Source organism: Stenella coeruleoalba (genome assembly GCF_951394435.1).
Source record: "Stenella coeruleoalba genome assembly, chromosome: 3".
In the NCBI taxonomy this organism is placed as follows: Eukaryota; Metazoa; Chordata; class Mammalia; order Artiodactyla; family Delphinidae; genus Stenella; species Stenella coeruleoalba.
In genome coordinates, this window is record NC_137148.1 from 20265635 (window position 1) to 20287274 (window position 21640).

The window sequence follows — 21640 nt, forward strand, 5'->3', positions numbered from 1 at the left end:
AAGAGAAAGTCAGAGTCATGTGATGTAAGGACTTAACCCACCACTGAGGGATTTTAAAATACAGAAAGGGGACTCTGACAAAGGACTGCAAGTGACCTCTAGAAGTTGAAAAAGGCAAGGAAATGGATGCCAGATGCCATAAAGGAACTGAATCTGGTAGACACATTGATTTTAGCCTTGTAAGACCAGTGTCAGACTACTGAACTACTGAACTGCAAGGTAATAAACACTTGCTGTTTTTAAGCCACTGAATTTGTGGTAATTTGTAACAGTAACAATAGAAAACTAATACAAACTTTTCCCATGTAATGCTTAAGGTTAGAAAATATGTCACACAAGCTCTATATAGAGCTATGGTAAAAAGAGAAAATACAAATCAAAATATATTTCATCGAATGATTATTTTACACCTAAAAGAACACACACACACACAGAGCAGAAGTAAATTTTATTACTGCTAATTGAAGTAAATATCCAAAATAAGCATTCTGAGATTTTAAAAAGTAACACTAAATCCCCTAAAGCTAGATATCCAAAAATTAAGAATAATAGATATAAAAAGGGGTAGCAATAAATGCAAAGGAATTTGACTGGAGTCAGGAAGTTACATGAAAGGAAAATATCAGAAATAAAAAACAAATTACAAAGTTGTCAAGTGAAAATAGATAAGAATAAAATCTAATAAAGCAAATTTATGAAAGAAAATAAAATGACAAAGAGAAATGAAAAACTGGGCTATGAAAAATCAATCCTGAGGTATATTTCAGTAAAAATTTTAGACTTTAAGACAAAGAAAAAAATTCCTGGAGACTTTAAGAAAAATTATCAAACTACTTAGAAGTGAATGAAAACTATGCTGTCATTCATTAGATTTCTCAGATGCTGTGTACAAAACTGGCAATGGGGTAGTAGACCTTTTTAAGAAACTCAGGAAACAAAGTGCATGCCAAGGATTTTATATTCAGCAATAATGTCCTTCAAATATAAAAATTCAAAAGAAACATGTTGAAAGGACAAAAACTCAAGGATTGCCCATTTTTAAGAGTTAAGCTAAACTACTCCATAATATTGCTGTCTCAAAGTCTATTTTGTGTGACCAAATGTCTTACTGGTACCTTGAATTGAAATTAACCCCTGAGGGGGCAGAGTCAAGATGGTGTACTAGGAGGACATCTCCTCACAACTAAGGCACCTACCAGGCACCAGTGGGGGACCACGGACACCTAAGGGGATGGGAAGAATCCTCAGTGACCAGGTGGGATGTGGGGCATAGCGGGAGTGAAAAGGAAGGAGAAGTGGAGGCAGGACAGGACTTCTCGCTGCCTCAGGGGCAGCTGAGCGGGGAGAAGGGATTCCATGCCCGAAGGGGAAAATTGGGAAACCATTGGGAGAACAGAGGATCAGAAGGGTGCATGGCCAAGTTTCCCCTGCCCACTTGGGTCCCCAGGAGACTGTTGAGATCCCGGGCCTGATCTCTTGCCCACCAAGGCCCCCTCCAGCCACACGGGTCCTGAGGGAGTGGGAGGGAGGGAAGGGGGAGCAAAAGTAAAGGCCGGACCACCAGGACTGGCACCCCTGAGGAGTGGCTGGGGGAGGGGAGGAGTTCCTACACCCAGCAGGACCCATCCACGGTTAGGGGTCCAGCAGGGATGGGAGAGACCCTGGGAAAGATGGTGGGGGGGTCATGGAAGAATGGAAGGGAAGCAGACAGCGCTTTCACTGTCCGCTTAGGCAGCAGGGAGCCTGTTGGGCTCCCGGGCCTAATCCTCTGTCCTCAGAGCCTCCCTCCTGCCGCACAGAGCCCAAGCCCCACCCCTATAACCCCACCCAGGCCCCTACCTCTACAAACGGAGACGCACTCTGAGACCCCCTCAGACTGCGCTGGGCCTAAACCCGACCCACACACCCTCACCCAGGGCCTTACCTCGAAACTCTGAACACCACACTCGGAGGCCCCCCTTTGGATGTGCTTCCTCTCTCCTTCTGCACAGGTCCTAAGCAGAGTCCCAGCCCCACGCTTGAACATAGCCTGACCTAGGCCCCGCCCCCAGGGTCTTCTCCTGCTACATGGGTCTTGAGCCTAGGCACAGCCCCACGCTCAAATGTCACCCCCTTCACCTGCCTAGGTCCCGCCCCATGCTAAACCCTGCCCCTGCCTATTTCAACCCCCCCAAACTCCACCCCTATAGCCAAACTCTTTTTCTTTTTCCTCTTTTAGATTGGGGTTCTGTTTTACCTTGTTGATTCTTTTATATTTTTATTTTTCCTAATAAATCTTTTATTTTTCTAATTTTATTTTATTCTTCATATTTGTTATTTTTCTCTCCTTTTGTCTTGTTCCCCTACCATTTTTTTTTCTTTTTTCTGTTGTGGTTTTATTTTACCTTGTTGCAGTTGTTTCAATTATACTTTTATTTTTCCTAATACATTTTTTAACTTTCTAATTTTGTTTTGTTTTTTATTCTTTGATATTATACTGCTCCTTTTTTTCTTGCTTTTTTTTTTTTTTTTACCACACCACGAAGCTTGTGGGATCTTGGTTACCAGGTTGGAGGTTGGGCCCGAGCTCCTGTGGTGGGAGCTCCAAGTCCAAACTGCTGAACTAAAAGAGAACCTCAGAACCCAAGGAATATTAATTGGAGTGAGGCCTCCCGGAGGGCCTCATCTCAGCACAAAGAACCAACTCTATCCAACTGCCTGCAAACTCCAGTGCTGGAAGTCTCAGGCCAAACAACCAGTAAGACAGGAATACAGCACCACTCAAAATGAAAAAAATATATAAACAAATGACAAAAAAGTATGTCACAGATGAAGGAGCAAAGTAAAAACCTATAAGACCAAATAAATGACAAAATAGGCAACCTACCTGGAAAAGAATTCAGAGTAATTATAGTAAAGAGGATCCAAAATCTTGGAAACAGAATGGAGAAAATACAAGAAACATTTAAAAAGGATCTACAAGAACTAAAGAACAAACAAACAATGATGATCAACACAATAAAAGAAATTAAAAATACTCTAAAAGGAATCAGTAGCAGAATAACAGGCAGAAGAACGGATAAGTGACCTGGAAGAAAAAATGGTGGAAATAACTGCCAGGGAACAGAATAAAGAAAAAACAATGAAAAGAATTAAGGACAGTTTCAGAGACCTCTGGGACAATTAAAATTATAGGGGTCGAATTCTAGGTGTCCCAGAAGAAGAAGAGAAAAAGAAATGGTCTTAGAAAATACTTGAAGAGGTTATAGTCGAAAACTTCCCTAACATGGGAAAGGAAATAGTCAGTCAAGTCGAGGAAGCAGAGAGAGTATCATACAGGATAAACCCAAAGAGAAACACACTGAGACACATATTAATCAAACTATCAAAAATTAAATAAAAAGAAAAATTATTAAAAGCAGCAAGGGAAAAAAAACAAATAACATACAAGGGAATCCCCATAAGGTTAACAGCTGATTTTTCAGCAAACACTCTACAAGCCAGAAGGGAGTGGCAGGACATATTTAAAGGGATGAAAGGGGAAAAGCTACAACCAAGATTACACTACCCAGCAAGGATCTCATTCAGAACTGATGGAGAAATTTAAAACTTTACAGACTAGCAAAAGCTAAGAGAATTCAGCACCACCAAACCAACTTTACAACAAACACTAAAGGAACTGCTCTAGGCAGGAAACACAAGAGAAGGAAAAGACCTACAAAAACAAACTGAAAACAATTAAGAAAGTGGTAATAGGAACTTACATATCAATAATTACCTTAAGTATAAATGGATTAAATGCTCCAACCAAAAGACATAGACTGACTGAATGGATACAAAAATAAGACTTCTATATATGCTGTCTACAAGAGACCTACTTCAGACCCTGGGACACATACAGACTGAAAGTGAGGGGATGGAAAAAGATATTCCATGTAAAAGGAAATCAAAAGAAAGATGGAGTAGAATTCCCATATCAGACAAAATAGGCTTTAAAATAAAGACTATTCCAAGAGACAAAGAAGGACAGTACACAATGACCAAGGGATCAATGCAAGAAGAAGATACAACAATTGTGAATATTTATGCACCCAACATAGGAGCACCCAATACATAAGGTAAATGCTAACAGCCATAAAAGGGGAAATTGACAGTAACATGATAGTAGTAGGGGATTTTAACACCCCACTTTCACCAATGGACAGATCATCCAAAATGAAAATAAATAAGGAAACACAAGTTTTAAATGACACATTAAACAAGATGGACTTAAGTGATATATACAGGACATTCCACCCAAAAACAACAGAATTCACTTTCTTTTCAAGTGCTCATGGAACATTCTCCAGGATAGACCATATCTTGAGTCACAAATCAAGCCTTGGTAAATTTAAGAAAATTGAAATCATATCAAGTATCTTTTCCAACCACAACAAGTATCTTTTCCAACCACCACTCTATGAGACTAGATATCAATTACAGGAAAAAAACTGTAAAAAAAAAATACAAACATGGAGGCTAAACAATACACTACTAAATAACCAAGAGATCACTGAAGAAATCAAAGAGAAAATCAGAAAGACCTAGAAACAAATGACAGTGAAAGAAGATGACCCAAAACCTGTGGGATGCAGCAAAAGCAGTTCTAACTGGGAAGTTTAGAGCCATACAATTCTACCTCAAGAAACAAGAAACATCTCAAATAAACAACCCAAACTTACACCTAAAGCAATTAGAGAAAGAAGAACAAAAAGTACCTAAAGTTAGCAGAAGGAAAGAAATCATGAAGATCAGATCAGAAATGAAGGAAACAATAGCAAAGATCAATAAATATAAAAGCTGGTTCTTTGAGAAAATACAGAAAATTGATAAACCGTTAGCCAGACTCATCAAGAAAAAAAGGGAGAAGACAGAAATCAATAGAATTAGAAATGAAAAAGTAGTAACAACTGACACTGCAGAAATACAAAGGATCATGAGAGATTACTACAAGCATTTATATGCCAATAAAATGGATAACCTGAAAGAAATGGACAAATTCTTAGAAAAGCACAACATACCGAGACTGCACCAGGAAGAAATAGAAAATATAAACAGAACAATCACAAGCACTGAAATTGAAACTGTGATTAAAAATCTTCCAACAAACAAAAGCCCAGGACCAGATGGCTTCACAGGCAAATTCTATCAAATATTTAGAGAAGAGCTAACACCTATCCTTCTCAAACTCTTCTAAAATACAGCAGACTCCCAAATTCATTCTACAAGGCCACCATCACCCTGATAACAAAACCAGACAAAGATGAAACAAAAAAAGAAAACTGCAGGTCCATATCTCTGATGAACTTAGATGGAAGAATCCTCAACAAAATACTAGCAAAAGGAATCCAAAAGCAGATTAGAAGGATCATACAACATCCTCAAGTGGGGTTTATCCCAGGAATGCAAGAATTCTTCAATATATGCAAATCAATAAATGTGATACACCATATTAACAAATTGAAGGTTAAAAACCATATGATAATCTCAATAGATGCAGAAAAAGCTTTAGACAAAATTCAACACCAATTTATGATAAAAACTCTCCAGAAAATAGGCATAGAGGGAACCTACCTCAATATAATAAAGGCCATATATGACAAACCCACAGCCAACATCGTCCTCAATGGGGAAAAACTGAAACCAATTCCTCTCAGGAAGAAGACAAGGTTGTCCACTCTCACCACTATTATTCAACATAGTTTTGGAAGTTTTAGCCACAGCAATCAGAGAAGAACAAGAAATAAGTGGGATCCAAACTGGAAAGGAAGAAGTAAAGCTGTCACTGTTTGCACATGATATGATACTATACATAGAGAGTCCTAAAGATGCTACCAGAAAACTGCTAGAGCTAATTAATGAATTTGGTAGAGCAGCAGGATACAAAATTAATGCACAGAAATCTCTTGCATTCATATACACTAATGATGAAAAATCTGAAAGAAAAATTAATAAAACACTCTCATTTACCATTGTAATAAAAAGAATAAAATATCTAGGAATGAGACAAAAGACCTGTATGCAGAAAACCATGACACTGATGAAAGAAATTAGAGATGATACAAACAGTTGTAGAGATCTACCATATTCTTGTATTGGAAGAATCAACATTGTGAACATGAGTATACTACCCAAAGCAATCTTGAGATTCAATGCAATCCCTATCAAATTACGAATGGCATTTTTCACAGAACTAGAACAAAAATTTTCACAATTTGTATGGAAACACAAAAGACTCCAAATAGCCAAAGCAATCTTGAGAAAGAAAAACAGAGCTGGAGGAATCAGGCTCCCTGACTTCAGGCTCTATTACAAAACTACAGTAATCAAGACAGTACGGTACTGGCACAAAAACAGAAATATGATCAATGGAACAGGATAGAAAGCCAAGAGATAAACCCATGCACATATGGTTACCTTATCTTTGATAAAGGAGGCAAGAGTATACAAGGGAGAAAAGACAGCCTCTTCAGTAAGAGGTGTTGGGAAAACTGGACAGCTACATATAAAAGAATGAAATTGGAACACTTCCTAACACCGTACACAAAACTAAACTCAAAATGGATTAAAGAACTAAATGTAAGGCCAGACACTATAAAACTCTTAGAAGAAAGCATAGGCAGAACACTCTGACATAAATCACAGCAAGATCCTTTTTGATCCATCTCCTAGAGAAATGGAAATAAAAACCAAAATAAACAAATGGGACCTAATGAAACTTCAAAGCTTTTGTACATCAAAGGAAACCATAAACAAGATGAAAAGACAACCCTCAAAATGGGAGAAAATATTTGCAAATGAAGCAACTGACAAAGGATTATCTCCAAAATATACAAGCAGCACATTGAGCTCAATAACAAAGAAACAAAAACCCAATCCAAAAATGGATAGAAGACCTAAATAGACATTTCTCTAAAGAAGATATACAGATTGCCAACAAACCCATGAAAGGATGCTCAACATCACTAATCATTAGAGAAATGCAAATCAAAACTACGATGCGGTATCACTTCACACTGGTCAGAATGGCCAACATCAAAAAATGTACAAACAATAAATGCTGGAGAGGGTGTGGAGAAAATGGAACCCTCTTGCACTGTTGGTGACAATGTAAATTGATAGTCACTATGGAGAACAGTATGGAGTTTCTTTAAAAAACTAAAAATAGAACTACTGTATGACACAGCAATCCCACTACTGAGCATACACCCTGAGAAAACCATAATTCAAAGAGTCATGTATCAGAATGTTCATTGCAGCACAATTTACAATAACCAGGAAATGGAAGCAACCTAAGTGTGCATTGACAGACGAATGGATAAAAGAAGATGTGGCACATATATACAATGGAATATTACTCTTTCATAAAAAGAAAGAAATTGGGTTATTTGTAGTGAGGTGGATGGACCTAGAGTCTGTCATACAGAGTGAAGTAAGTCAGAAAGAGAAAAACAAATACCATATGCTAACACATATATATTGAATCTAAAAAGAAAAATGGTTCTGATAAGTCTAGGGGCAGGACAGGAATAACAACAGAGATGTAGAAAATGGACTTGAGGACATGGGGAGGGGGAAGGGTAAGCTGGGGCGAAGTGAGAGAGTGGCATTGACGTATATACACTACCAAATATAAATTAGAAAGCTAACAGGAAGCAACTGCATAGCACAGGGAGATCAGCTCAGTGCTTTGCAACCACCTAGAGGGGTGGGATAAGGAGGGTGGGAGGGAGACATAAGAGGGAGAGGATATGTGGAAATACGTATGCATATAGCTGATTCACTCTGTTACACAGCAGAAACTAACACAACATTGTTAAGCAATTATACTCCAATAAATATGTTTAAAAAAAAAATTAACCCCTCCTATGAGTACATGCCTTATATAACAGCTCCCAGAGTCACAAGTAAATGTATGTTTCTAACTACCCCCTACTTCCCTTGGGATAAGCATTCCCCCTGTTCCCAGGGCCTTCCTCTTGTGCACCCTTAGGTAAGACCCTCTCAGAAGCATATCAAAACCCTGTTCCTTTTAGTTTGAATTGATCAATACTTGCTTAGCCTAGGAACCCAAAGCACTCCACCTATGACCTTAATACGTGCATGGGCACAGGTCCTGCCCTACTCCCTCTACTTGTAACCTGCCATGAGCCCATGTGGCCCCTCAGGGCATGCTAGTTACTTTTTTCATGACCTATGTGTAATGAATTTCTCTATTTCACTTCCCTTGTTGAAGCGTGGCTCACCACCCAATACCCTAGGGCTTTTAGCAAAGTCACAATTGGCTTTATGAATGGGATGGATTGTAACAGTCTTGCTATAACTGTTAGAAATGCCATTTAGCTGCAAATGGCTTACTGACTGGCTCTCCCAGGTGGGTAATTCTATCTGGAAAAAGTCTACCACATACTAACCTAACAGGTGTGCTATTTTTCACTGCATTGTATTGATTCTGTTGAGTTTTCCTTGGCTTCGCTTTCCAAAGTGCAAGCTCTGAAAAAATCACCAGAATCCTCCTGAACCTCAGAGCGTTGATAATTGCAGCTGACTTGAGGTGTTACAGATGTGTTTTCTACCTAGAAATACCCCACAGGAAGGGGAGCAAATTCCCCCAGCAGGTATTAGGCTTTGGGTGTGTTTCCCAACTATAAACATGAACCCAGCTACCGACTCTTAGGAGAGTTGGCTAAGTTTTCACAAGGTCCAGTCGTGTTAGTTAATGGCCAGGAGAGGAAAGTGACAACCCCCACCCAGGTGTGGTCTACTGTATAAATGTGCCAGGCAGTGACCTTAGAAAGAGGAGGGAGAGGCTCTCCTTCCCAGGCCATTGTGTTTTCAGGCTGCACCAGGACACTGAGCTCTAAACCATGTGGTTGGGACACGGTCATTGGGAAAGTCATGGCCCAGGGCAAAGGCACATGTGGCTGGGGCCCAGGTCTTTCTGATGCCGCATACCTTGCTGCTGTCCCATCTCAAGTCTTCTGATCCCATGAATATCATCTGTCCCACTCTAGGCTTGAGGTGGCACAAGATCAAATGGTTCAATACAAATGTCCAGAACACCTATTACTGCCCCCACTATAATGCCCAAGGAAATTAAGCTCCTTACTATGCCCATAGAAATGCCCATAGAAGCAGCCTTGGCACTGCTCAACACCCAGGCATACCAACATACCAAAGCCCCGGTTCTTCACTCTCATGGTCTAGGTCTGAATGATCCTGGTACCATTGCTCTAGCAAAGGCTGACCCCATCTCAGTGAGGTCTATTAGAACACGCTTCAGAGGGAACTGACTACTTGTCCCACCACCAGGGGATGTCAACTGCATATCTTTTAAGGGACAATTCATTAGGTCAAATCAGTGGCAGATATAGAGAATTAGAAACTGAAACTCAAAATTTTATCTGTCTTCAGATTCAAAATATTTTAAAAGACTTGATGCAGCAGGAGAGAAAAAAAGTGTGGGGGAGTGCTGACTGACTCTTCATAGTGTTTAATAATAGCTCTGAGCTATTACTCACTGCCCCAGAAATGAGGCAACTAGCTGGTTTTTCCAAGAACTGGAAAACATATAACCTTTTAAAAGACTCCCAGAGCCTGAGGCCAAATTCTTAAGAGACACTGGTGATGCCATCCCCCCACCCATGAGGGGCCACACCAGGATCAAGCCAACCTTAAAGCAAAGGCTGCTGCCACCAATAATCCCAATGCTATAACCAAGGCTTCGATGGAGGAGGGAGAGGCCAAACCCAAAAGCACAAGCCCTAAGCATATAGAGGGAAAATCCCTTCCCCTGCTTACTAGGATTTTTATGGCTTGCATGAAGCTCACCCTTCTATTGCAGTTATTACCTCCAAGGCTCAAGGCCAAAGGAAGACACTAGATGAAGCCTGACTCTCCTTGGATTGGTATGGTCCAGTGGATCTTTCACTTCTTTTAAGATAGCAACCCAGATGAACTGGATTTCACCTCCAATGCTGAGGAGGCCCCAACTGACTTTAAATCCAAAGAATTCTTCTTACAGGAAGCCCTCCTTCCAAGTTACAGAGCTTGTAATCCTCCACTTTGTGGGGACTTCCTACAGTATTCAATGAGGCCATGGAGAGAATAGACAAGGTGGCCCTCCGTGAAGGAGGCGTTCACCTAGACTTTCATATTGTATAGTACCAAAGATTGTATAGTACCAACCCACAACCTCAAGGTCAACCCTGGGTGCCAGGCCCCACATCCCACCTTGAAAAGCACCCTTCTCACCTCCTGGTCCTGGAGCCTCCATGCCAGCCCTGTTGGGATTTAATGCCTGGAACAATTCCAAACAGCTGAGTACCTTATACTACATCTCCACGAATTGGGGGTCCCCAGTGAGCTTACATCTTCAGGATCCCTGCTACAGAGTCCAACCTCAATGGCCCAGAGGCCTTCAGAGGGTCCTGGGACTCTCTCTGCCCTAAACAACCTCTCTAGAACATTACCCTAACAAATGGGCAGCTCCCTGGAGCTTGTCCCACCTTCCAGTGATAATTGCCCATTGACGACTCTGGTGGTCCACTGGGACAAAAGCAAAAATAACCAGAGATTCTTGGCTCTATGAGCACAGGAACGCACGTCACAGTGACTCCAGGCAACCCTTCCAAATTCTTCAAGGGAACTTTCTGCAGCCTATAAGACACAGCAGGTAAAACTATAAAAGGAGTACGAGTTAAGCTAGGTGTGCCTATTGGCACCATGTTTCTAAAACAGTTGCCAGTGTTGGTGGTCCCCTGACTCTCTCTTTTCCTAATATGGGCATGGAGGCCCTTACTCAGCTATACACTAGGTGGAATAAACCCAAATTCCTGGCCTTTTTCGCGGGAGCTGTGAAATGAGAACCTGTCCAACAGCCTTCTCCAGTGAAAACAGTAAATACACCACAGTATTGACTGAAACAAGGTACAGAGGACCTTCAGCCCATCATTAGAAATATGCTTGACACTGGGGTCATTAGGTCCATGGTCTCACCTATTAATAGCCCCACCTAGCCAGTGTTAAAACTGGCCACCAATGGATGGAGACTAACAATTGACTATCAAAATTTCAATGCACCATTAAGGTTTCCACCATTAAGGCCTCCATTCCCAACGTTATAGAGATGATAGATGATATCCAAAAAGCCTGGCCGCCCATGGGTTATCTGAATGGCACATAACGAGGTAGCAAGATCTAGATTCACTCACACTAACCACTGCCATCCTTGCAATTACATGGATGACACTCTACTAGGGGGCTCTCTGAGGATGCAGCCCAAGAAGATTTACATCTAGAAATACAATATTTACAGTAGAGAGGATGGACCATTGCCCCACATAAGATCCAAGGACCAGCCTCTGAAGTCAGCTGAGGGCCTCAAAATTCCTATCGCTGTAAAACCTCAACTTACAATCAAGCCTCCTGTCACATTATGACAGGCCCAGCACATGTTAGTTCTGTTCACATTTTGGAGGCAACACGCTTGTTCATTCTACTTAAGGCTATTTATGCTGTTACGTGCAAATCAGCTTCTTCCCACTGGGGAGCGCCTCAACAGACTTCCTTGCAGCTGGCCCAGCAAACCAGACAGCAGCTCCTTCCTGTAGTCCCTCTACAGCTCAGAATTCCTAGTTGAGTCACTGCAACACCCCGTGGGGTCTCTAGACTCAGCATGGCTCTACCTGGGGTTCTGGGCATGGAGCCTTGGACCAAATGCCTGCCCTAGACAGCAGCCTGGGACATGACACTCACATGTCAAATGTTGGCAGCCTCCTGGGCTCTTTTAGAGACAGAGGAATCATAGGGCTCACAGTCCGAACTACTTCACACAAAAGTCCTTGAGTCAGGGATTCAATCCAGCAGAGTCTTGGCATGGCCTCTGAGGACTCACTGTTAAAAAGAAACGCGGCACCTTCAGGAAAGGACTAAACTGACGTCAAGGACCTTTCCCTTGCAGGAAAATGAGGCAGCCCCCATGCTCAGCCTCTTGCCCACTGACACTGAGGTACAGCTACTGGTACCTCCACTGATGGGCCCTCTAGCAATTTGGGGATCCCCTTGGGACCAACTGCATGGAAAGAGAGTGGGTGTTCTTCCTGAATGGCAGTGCCCATTGTATGTGGTGCAGCCCACTGGAAGGCCGCAGAATTTCATCCTTCTGGCAGCATATCCCTAGACCAGGAGGGCTCTCCTGGCTTGGGTCAGCTGGCAGACATGGTGGCAGCCCCCCTGGCTCTACAACAGGCCATAAAAATGGGACTCCCAAGGGCACACATTTTTACTGGCTCCAGGATCGTAGCCAATGGGCTCGTCCAGTCTGGTCTGGACAAAGGCAAATGGATAATTTCAAGATTCAGAAAAAGCTTCTGTGGAGTGTTTCCATTTGGAAAGAGAGAGCCGACTCACATAGGCTGATTACGGTCACTCATGTCTCTGTGCACAAATGCCAACAAGCACATTATAACATTGCAACTCCTTATCCAAATGGCATGCTTGTTCCAAGGCCCCACATGAGCTACCTCCTAGAGTACCACACACAACTATTCTCCAGAGGTGCCATGCACACTAGCAGGGTGGGCCCGTATTACACCCCAGCACAGGGGAGTGACAACACTCACAGATGGAGCGTACAGGTGCGAATTCCCCCTCACCACAGGTCTAGCCAAAGTAGTGGTAAATAGTTGCCCTCTTTGCTTCCAAATAAAACTCTGGAAGGCTCCCAGGTGGGGACATGTGCCCCTAGGTGACAGATCCTATTCAGGAAGGCAAATTAATTTTATCTGACCACTGCTGCCCTCTGCTGGAGCTAGTAGGTATGATACTTACAGAGGACTACTGCTGGCGGCTTTCCCCAGAAATGCTGCGTCTCATCACGAAATCTCCTTCTTAACCAGGTGCGTGCTCATCCCCTTGGGTCCACCAGATAGTGTAGATGCAGATCAAGGGACTCATTTAACCTCCCAAGCTGTTTAGTCATGGGCTCTAGACCATGGACTCTTGTGGAATTTCCACCTAGCTTACAGATCCCAAGTGTCCAGACTTATAGAGAAGCACAGCAGTTTACTCAAAGATATGCTCCTCAAGCTTTTAAACCATAAGTGATCCCCCAAATGGACAGATACTTTACACTAAGCTCTAATACTGCTTAATTCCTGGCCCTCAGCTCTCCAGCTCCCTCACACCTAAGACCAGTCTTATCCAGGGACTCCCTTGTTGGTATTTAAAGGGAACCCCCATTCCATCGACATTAGAGAGGACATCATTCACATCCACTCACCAGAGAAATGCTCCCTTTACCATTTTGATATTTTGATCATCTCCCCATCTTCCACACACTCGTGGCCCAGTAGAGGGTAGATTATACAATATGACCCTCACGTTAGAGAGTCCAAGGAGACAATCCCCAACCTAACTGAGAGACCAGGATCACACAAATTCTACTGACCTAGATGATAACCCAGTACCAACTGTGAAGCTAAGGCCAAATGTGTGTTTTAAATACAACTACATATTTTTTAATTAAAAAGTTCATTCTCTATAAGCAACTCTGTTGATAGAGATCTCCTCACTATCATTACTAACCCTGAGATATAAAGATTTGTTGTTTTATCCTTACCAGGAGTAGGCTTGGGTTAAAGAGCATTAACCTTATAGCTGAGCCAATTGTGTTTCCGAACTCCTTTGTGAAGAAAGAGTAGAAACTTGGGCAATTTTATTTAATCCTCACTTGTATTTCCTCATATGTAAAATGGAGATAATAATAGTATTTACCTTACAGAGTCATTGTGACTATTAAATGTATTAGTATATGTAAGACTTTGAACAAACCCTGGAATATTAGGCACATAAATGTTACTTATAATCATCACCATCATCATCTCTATCATCTTACTCAACACTATTATCATAAATTAGATATAGCCTTACCATGCTGTGTATAAGAACACACATTAAAGTTGTTGCTAATCAGTGATATTTTAGGTACTTATGTTTACCACTTAAAAGATGCATCATTATATTTTAAGTGATTTGGAGAATAACTTTGGTGTTTGTCTTCATTTTTTTTACTTTTCAATAAAATTGAAAAATTTATACTAATGAAAGTATCTAGGCACAAAATTAATTGTGTTCAATGTTTTGTGTTAATAAAGCACTGAGATATTAGTTTCACAGATAGGGAAATTGAGACATAATATGATTACTTTTAAATAAATTACTCATTTTGACAATGAATAAACCAGTAATTGAATTTTACTTTTTCTATTCTTATCTCAAAAATAAGTTTATAAAAGTGTGCATCGAGTTTGCATATCCTTCCATCCAATCACCTAAACTCTGTCTACCAGGCTATCACTTTTGGGAAGATGATGTAAGAAAGTTTCAAAATATAACTGGCATAATTGTGCATAGCTACTGTCAAGAATTCCTAGGCAGAGACTGTCATCTTAAAAGGTTACTGTGACATTTCTAGAATATGCCTTTTCAAATATGAATGAAACATGTTGCCTTTTTGGTTGAGGGTAAGGAAGGCATGGAACCTGAAATTTTCCACAGTGCCAAAATTAGAAAACAAAGTATTAGAATGCCAAGATTAATCAATCACTCAACAAGTATTTATGTAATACCTACTTAGGTGTCCAATGCATTGCTTGGAACCAGCATTTTATCAGGTTTAAGTGTTTAACCAAATGCAACCTAAAAATTAAGGAGCTGCCTTAATCTAAATTATATAGGTCTGCCAATAGAATGTTCCATATGTTGGTGCTACTAAAGTACCTACACGCTTCTGAATGAATATTTTCTATGCTCAGAGTTATTACAAAGGCAGAGACAAATTCTACCTGTAATAAAATTTAACTCTTTGAAGAAACAAATATGAAAGTTATGTAGTTAAGATGTATACATATATCATCATGTTGTACACGTTAAACTTATACAGTGTTATATATCAATTATATCTCAATAAAGATGGGAAATGATAAATAATAATTTCAAACAAATAACTTTGTAGTGCTAAAGTCCTGCTCTTCTAAAAGAAAAGTTGAATATGCCAGAAGCAGAGTCAATCACTGGCTGCTTTTCACAAAGGTTCATTGACATTAACAACATCATTTAGGAAAGATTTAATTTAAGCTATATTAATAGTGGGGATAATGGAAGTAAATGTAAACTGTAACACAGTGGCATAGATTTTACATATTGATTAAAAAGTCATTTAAAATCCTCTTGACTGTAAAAGGAGAGAGGCAAAGATCATGGAAAGAATCTTAAGAATGCTTCTAAATATTTCACATTGTGCAGGTGGTTTCAGATAAATTTGGGAATGAAGTTGCTGTGCTATCCTTCCTGTGGAGTTGTAAATGTCATGTTCCAAATTCAGGATAATTCCACAGCTGGAAAAGAGCTTTCACATAGTGTCTACCAGTTTTCTGTTATACTCTTATTAATCATTAATTCTTTCCTATATAAATCATTTAATTTAATAAAGAATATTCATTGTGCTACTAATGTATTAATAACTTAAACTAATCCATTTATAATAATAGTAGAAAATAAGGTTAAACAAAGTAACTTTATTTGCCTTTTTTTTGTTTTTGCCCTTACTAATTAGAGTTGTGAAACATGCCTTTTCTCCTCTTTTTTTGCTTAGCTGGTTTCCAGATCTTCAAATGACTTAGCTAGCTCAGCACGGGAGTAAGTATTATATTTGTAGCATTAAAGAAATAAAGAGATTTTCAGGGAAATTGGACGCAAAATGTAATACATATAAAAAAATGTTAGAGTGGATGAAAATAAATTATAGATAGATAGATAGATATAGTTTTGCTGGCTTTCTTTTTTTTGGAGCCCATATTTGCCTCTGTTTTTATTTTTTTAATTTTTATTATTTTCTAATTTTGTCTGCGTTGGGTCTTCATTGCTGCACGCAGGCTTTCTCTAGTTACAGCAAGTGGGAGCTACTGTTTGTCATGGTGCATGGGCTTCTCATTGCAGTGGATTCTCTTGTTGTAGAGCACAGGCTCTAGGTGCGAGGGCTTCAGTAGTTTTAGCTCACAGGCTCTAGAGCACAGACTCAGTAGTTGTGGTGCACGAGCTTGGTTGCTGCATGGCATGTGGGATCTTCCTGGACCAGGGATCAAACCCCTGTCACCTGCATTGGCAGGTGGATTCTTAACCACTGAGCCAATGAGAAGTCCCTTGTTGTTGTTTTTAACCATCAGTGTACCTTTTGGCTCCAAGAATCTTTGCTCATTCACATCAATTCTCTCAGCTCGTTTCCTTTTTTTTTTTTTTTTGTGGGTTCTTGATTCAAGGTTGTCTCTAGAGTCCATGCATAGATAAATATGCAGGCTGTTCTCTTTGCATATCAATATCTTCATATATTTGGCAATCTCAACAAGTCAGGCTTTTTTAAAGTAATCAAGAAAATACACATGGGGTGGGAGGGAGGGAGATGCAAGAGGGAAGAGATATGGGAACATATGTATATGTATAACTGATTCACTTTGTTATAAAGCAGAAACTAACACCCCAATAAAGATGTTAAAAAAAAAAAGAAAGAAAATACACATCAAACTCTTTATACCCAGTAATCACAGCCTGTAAGGAAGAAAACAAGAAAAGATTACAAGAAGGACATCAATTCAAACATTGAACCCCAATGTTCTTGGAATGGAAGAATCAACATTGTGAAAAGGACTATACTACCCAAAGCAATCTACAGATTCAATGCAATCCCTATCAGACTACCATGGGCGTTTTTCACAGAACTAGAACAAAAAATTTCACAGTTTGTATGGAAACACAACAGACTCCAAATAGCCAAATCAACCTTGAGAAAGAAAAATGGAGCTGGAGGAATCAGGCTCCCTGAATTCAGACTATACTACAAAGCTACAGTAATCAAGACAGTATGGTACTGGCACAAAAACAGAAATATAGATCAATGGAACAGGATAGAAAGCCCAGAGATAAACCCATGCAAATATTGTTACCTTATCTTTGATAAAGGAGGCAAGAGTATACAATGGAGAAAAGACAGCCTCTTCAGTAAGTGGTGCTGGGAAAACTGGACAGCTATATGTAAAACAATGAAATTAGAACACTCCCTAACACCATACACAAAAATAAACTCAAAATAGATTAAAGACCTAAATATAAGGCCACACACTATAAAACTCTTAGAGGAAAACATAGGCAGAACACTCTATGACATAAATCACAGCAAGATCCTTTTGGACCCACCTCCTAGAGAAATGGAAATAAAAATAAACAAATGGGACCTAATGAAACTTAAAAGCTTTTGAACAGCAAAGGAAAGCATAAACAAGATGAAAAGACAACCCTCAGAATGGGAGAAAATATTTGCAAATGAAGCAACTGATGAAGGATTAATTTACAAGCAGCTCATGCAGTTCAATACCAAGAAAACAAATAACCCAATCCAAAAATGGGCAGAAGACCTGAATAGACATTTCTCCAAAGAAGAAATACAGATGGCCAACAAACACATGAAAGAATGCTCAACATCACTAATAATTAGAGAAATGCAAATCAAAACTACAATGAGGTATCACCTCACAGCGGTCAGAATGGCCATCATGAAAAAAATCTACAAACAGTAAATGCTGGAGAGGGTGTGGTGAAAAGGGAACCCTCCTGCACTGTTGGTGGGAATGTAAATTGATACAGCCACTATGGAGAACAGTATGGAGATTCCTTAGAAAACCAAAAATAGAACTACCATACGACCCAGCAATCCCATTACTGGGCATATACCCTGAGAAAACCATAATTCAAAAAGAGTCATGTACCACAATGTTCATTGCAGGTCTATTTACAATAGCCAGAACATGGAAGCAACCTAAGTGTCCATTGACAGATGAATGGATAAAGAAGATGTGGTACATATATACAATGGAATATTGCTCAGCCATAAAAAGAAACAAAATTGATTTATTTGTAATGAAGTGGATGGACCTAGAGTCTGTCATACAGAGTGAAATAAGTCGGAAAGAGAAAAACAAATACCTTATGCTAACACATATATATGGAATCTAAAAAAAAAAAAAAAAAGAAATGGTTTTGAAGAACCTAGAGGCAGGACAGGAATAAAGACACAGATGTAGAGAATGGACTTGAGGACACGGGGAGGGGGAAGGGTAAGCTGGGCCTAAGTGAGAGAGTGCCATGGAGTAATATATACTACCAAATGTAAAATAGATAGCTAGTGGGAAGCAGTCGCATAGCACAGGGAGATCAGCTCGGTGCTTTGTGACCACCGGGTGGGATAAGGAGGGTGGGAGGGAGACGCAAGAGGGAGGAGATATGAGGATATATGGATATGTATAGCTGATTCACTTTGTTATAAAGCAGAAACTAACACACTATTGTAAAGCAATTATACTACAATAAAGATGTTTAAAAAAAAAAGAACGAAAAGAAAAATAAATATTTAAAACAATAAATAAACCCTCAAAAAAAAAAAATTGAACCCTAGTGCCTTTTGGCAAGGAAGCAGGAGCATTTTCCTTGGGGCTCTGGTCTTCTGTTCCCTTTCATCATAATCTTTTTCAAAACTTTCCCTGATCAACTGCCCCTTTATCTGACCTTTTTGCAATATTAAATTCCCATCATGACCCAGACCCCAACCACACCAGAACAGAACCTGAAAAGTTAGTCATTCTCTGACTGTAGTATTTATTTTATGTCAATTCCCACTATTATAATTTTCAACACTTTGTAAATATTCTAAGCACATTTACTATGTAACTTCGTTTAAATCATCGTTTTGACTTTCTCAGATTTGTGTGCCCTTCAGAATATATCTCTAATTTCCTAAAGCAATTAGTCAAAATAATTTTTGGCTAATTAACATTTATCCTTAAAACAATACCCAAGTACTATATCAGTCTGGAAGTAAAATCGTTCCTGGTAAATGAGCAAAATAATCACTAAGATATAACTTTGAGTAGTTCACTATCTGAATAAAGGAAGAAGCAGAAATATCATATGCATAATATGTATACATACATATTTAAAATTAAGTATAATATGTGATAAATCCAAAAGTACAATATTTATGAATTCTTCCAATACGTGTTTGTTGAATACCTAAACAGATAGACATGATTCTGTGTATTGGACATCACAATGAAAAAACACAAAATCCATGCTCTCATGAATTTTACACTCTATTTGAGGGAGAGAGAAAATAATCACAGTAAACAAATAAGTCATATAACATGTTAAAACTGTGGTAGTGTTAGGGAGAAAACAAATGCAGTGTAAGAGCAACGGGTTAGTCTAGGGAAATTCTATAAGTAAGGTGGACAGTGTGGACTGTAATTAAAATAGCATTTTATAGAGAACTTATAAAATAGCATTTTATAAAGAAATGAGGACATGGCTGGAGATAGAAGGAATGGTCAGTATAAACACATGAAGTCAGAGGGGAACAGTAAAGGGTGAGAAGTTGGAGCAGAGTAAATGGGAGAAGAGGTCAAAGCGTTCTGGACAGGCCTTCAGGATATTATAAGGAGTTTGCCTTCTACTCTTGAGTAAAATGAGGAAGTAGAGTTTAGAACCAGGGAGCAATCAGATGGGAAATTCGTTTTGAAAATATTTCTCTGACCTCAGTGCTGACGGTAGAGTATAAGTGGGGCAAGGTGCAAGAGAAAGGCCAGTTAGGAAGTTAATTGCGCCTAACAATGGAGAAAACAGGTGTTGATGGTTTGAGTTGGGTAATGGAAATGGTGAGAAGAGGTGGGATTCTGTGTATGGTTTTTTTTTTTTTTTTTCCGGTACGTGGGCCTCTCACTGTTGTGGCTTCTGCCGTTGTGGAGCACAGGCTCAGCGGCCATGGCTCACGGGCCCAGTCGCTCCACGGCATGTGGGATCTTCCCGGACCGGGGCACGAACCCGTGTCCCCTGCATCGGCAGGTGGACTCTCAACCACTGCGCCACCAGGGAAGCCCTCTGTGTATGTTTTAAAGATGAAATGAATCCAATTGCTTGCATGGGGGATTTGCTAGGAATAGTATGGTCACAACAGTTAAAAAGTCTTGGTGTTGGGCTTCCTTGGTGGCACAGTGGTTGAGAATCTGCCTGCTAATGCAGGGGACACGGGTTCGAGCCCTGGTCTGGGAGGATCCCACATGTCGCGGAGCAACTAGGCCCGTGAGCCACAACTACTGAGCCTGCGCGTCTGGAACCTGTGCTCCGCAAAAAGAGAGACTGCGATAGTGAGAGGCCTGCGCACCGCGATGAAGAGTGGCCTCCGCTTGCCACAGCTAGAGAAAGCCCTCGCACAGAAACGAAGACCCAACACAGCAAAAATAAATAAATTAATTAATAAAGTCCTACCCCCAACATCTTCTTAAAAAAGAAAAAAAAAAGTCTTGGTGTTGAGCAAAACATTGGAGTAAAAAAGGAAAGACTCGGCTCTCTCCTGCACCCTCAGCAAAAGTAACTAGATGCTTCTATCTTACACTATTTTCAACTTATAGGATGTCCAAGCAGGAGCCCTGTACCCCTCTCTGTGGGTGAAACCTGCACTCTTTCAGAGCAATGGGAAGGTCCAGCAGCCAGGTGCAAAAGGACACCAACAGTCTACTTTATTTCAAGCTTGGGAACAGAGGGCATTTCTAATAGATCTGTAGTAGATTTGTAGTAGATCTGGAGGGGCAGCATGGGAGTCAGGGAGGTTCCCTTTGCAGCCACCAGCAGCTGCAGCTTACTTAGTCCTGCAGCACTGCCCAGGGGTGCCCAACCATGTGCAAGGCCACTGGACAGGGAGCTGCAGCACAGGGTCAGCATTGCCAGCAGGGAGGGGGGTGCAGCTGGTGAAAGCATGGTGAAGCCATTATATATAGATACTTAGGTAGATGTGTTGATAAATGAACCCAAATATGTAGATATCCCTAAGTCTCAATTCTACACCTTAAGTTTATTTATTTTAGAGTATCCTAAACATCTAATTACTCATAGTTTATGTCTGGAACTCTTGCAGTTGTGTGACAGTATCTACTTAACATATACAGAGAAACCTCAGTCTAAGAGCATTACTTTATCATTATATAAACGTTCTTTGATATTTCATTGAAAATAGAACCAATGAGGATTGATTAACTTAATCACCATTTCTAATGACCGAAGGTTTATAAATCATTTTATTTCCCTTATCTGAATATTTAAAACATAAAAAAGGGGCTTCCCTGGTGGCGCAGTGGTTGAGAGTCCGCCTGCTGACACAGGGGATACGGGTTCGTGACCCGGGCCGGGAGGATCCCACATGCCACGGAACGGCTGGGCCCGTGAGCCATGGCCGCTGAGCCTGCGTGTCCAGAGCCTGTGCTCTGCAACAGGAGAGGCCACAACAGGGAGAGGCCCGCATACCACAAAACAAACAAAGAAAAAAAAAAACATAAAAAAAGGATGGCAGAATAATTTCTTTTCACTGTACTTTAAAAAGTTAGTACAAGTTAGGTATTTTGTTACAAATTCTGAGAGTTTTGGTAATTATTTTGCCTTTCCCCCCCCATTGTCACTAATAGAATAATTATGTACATATATATAAATTATATATGATTTATTATTACATCTCTAGGATCTAGAA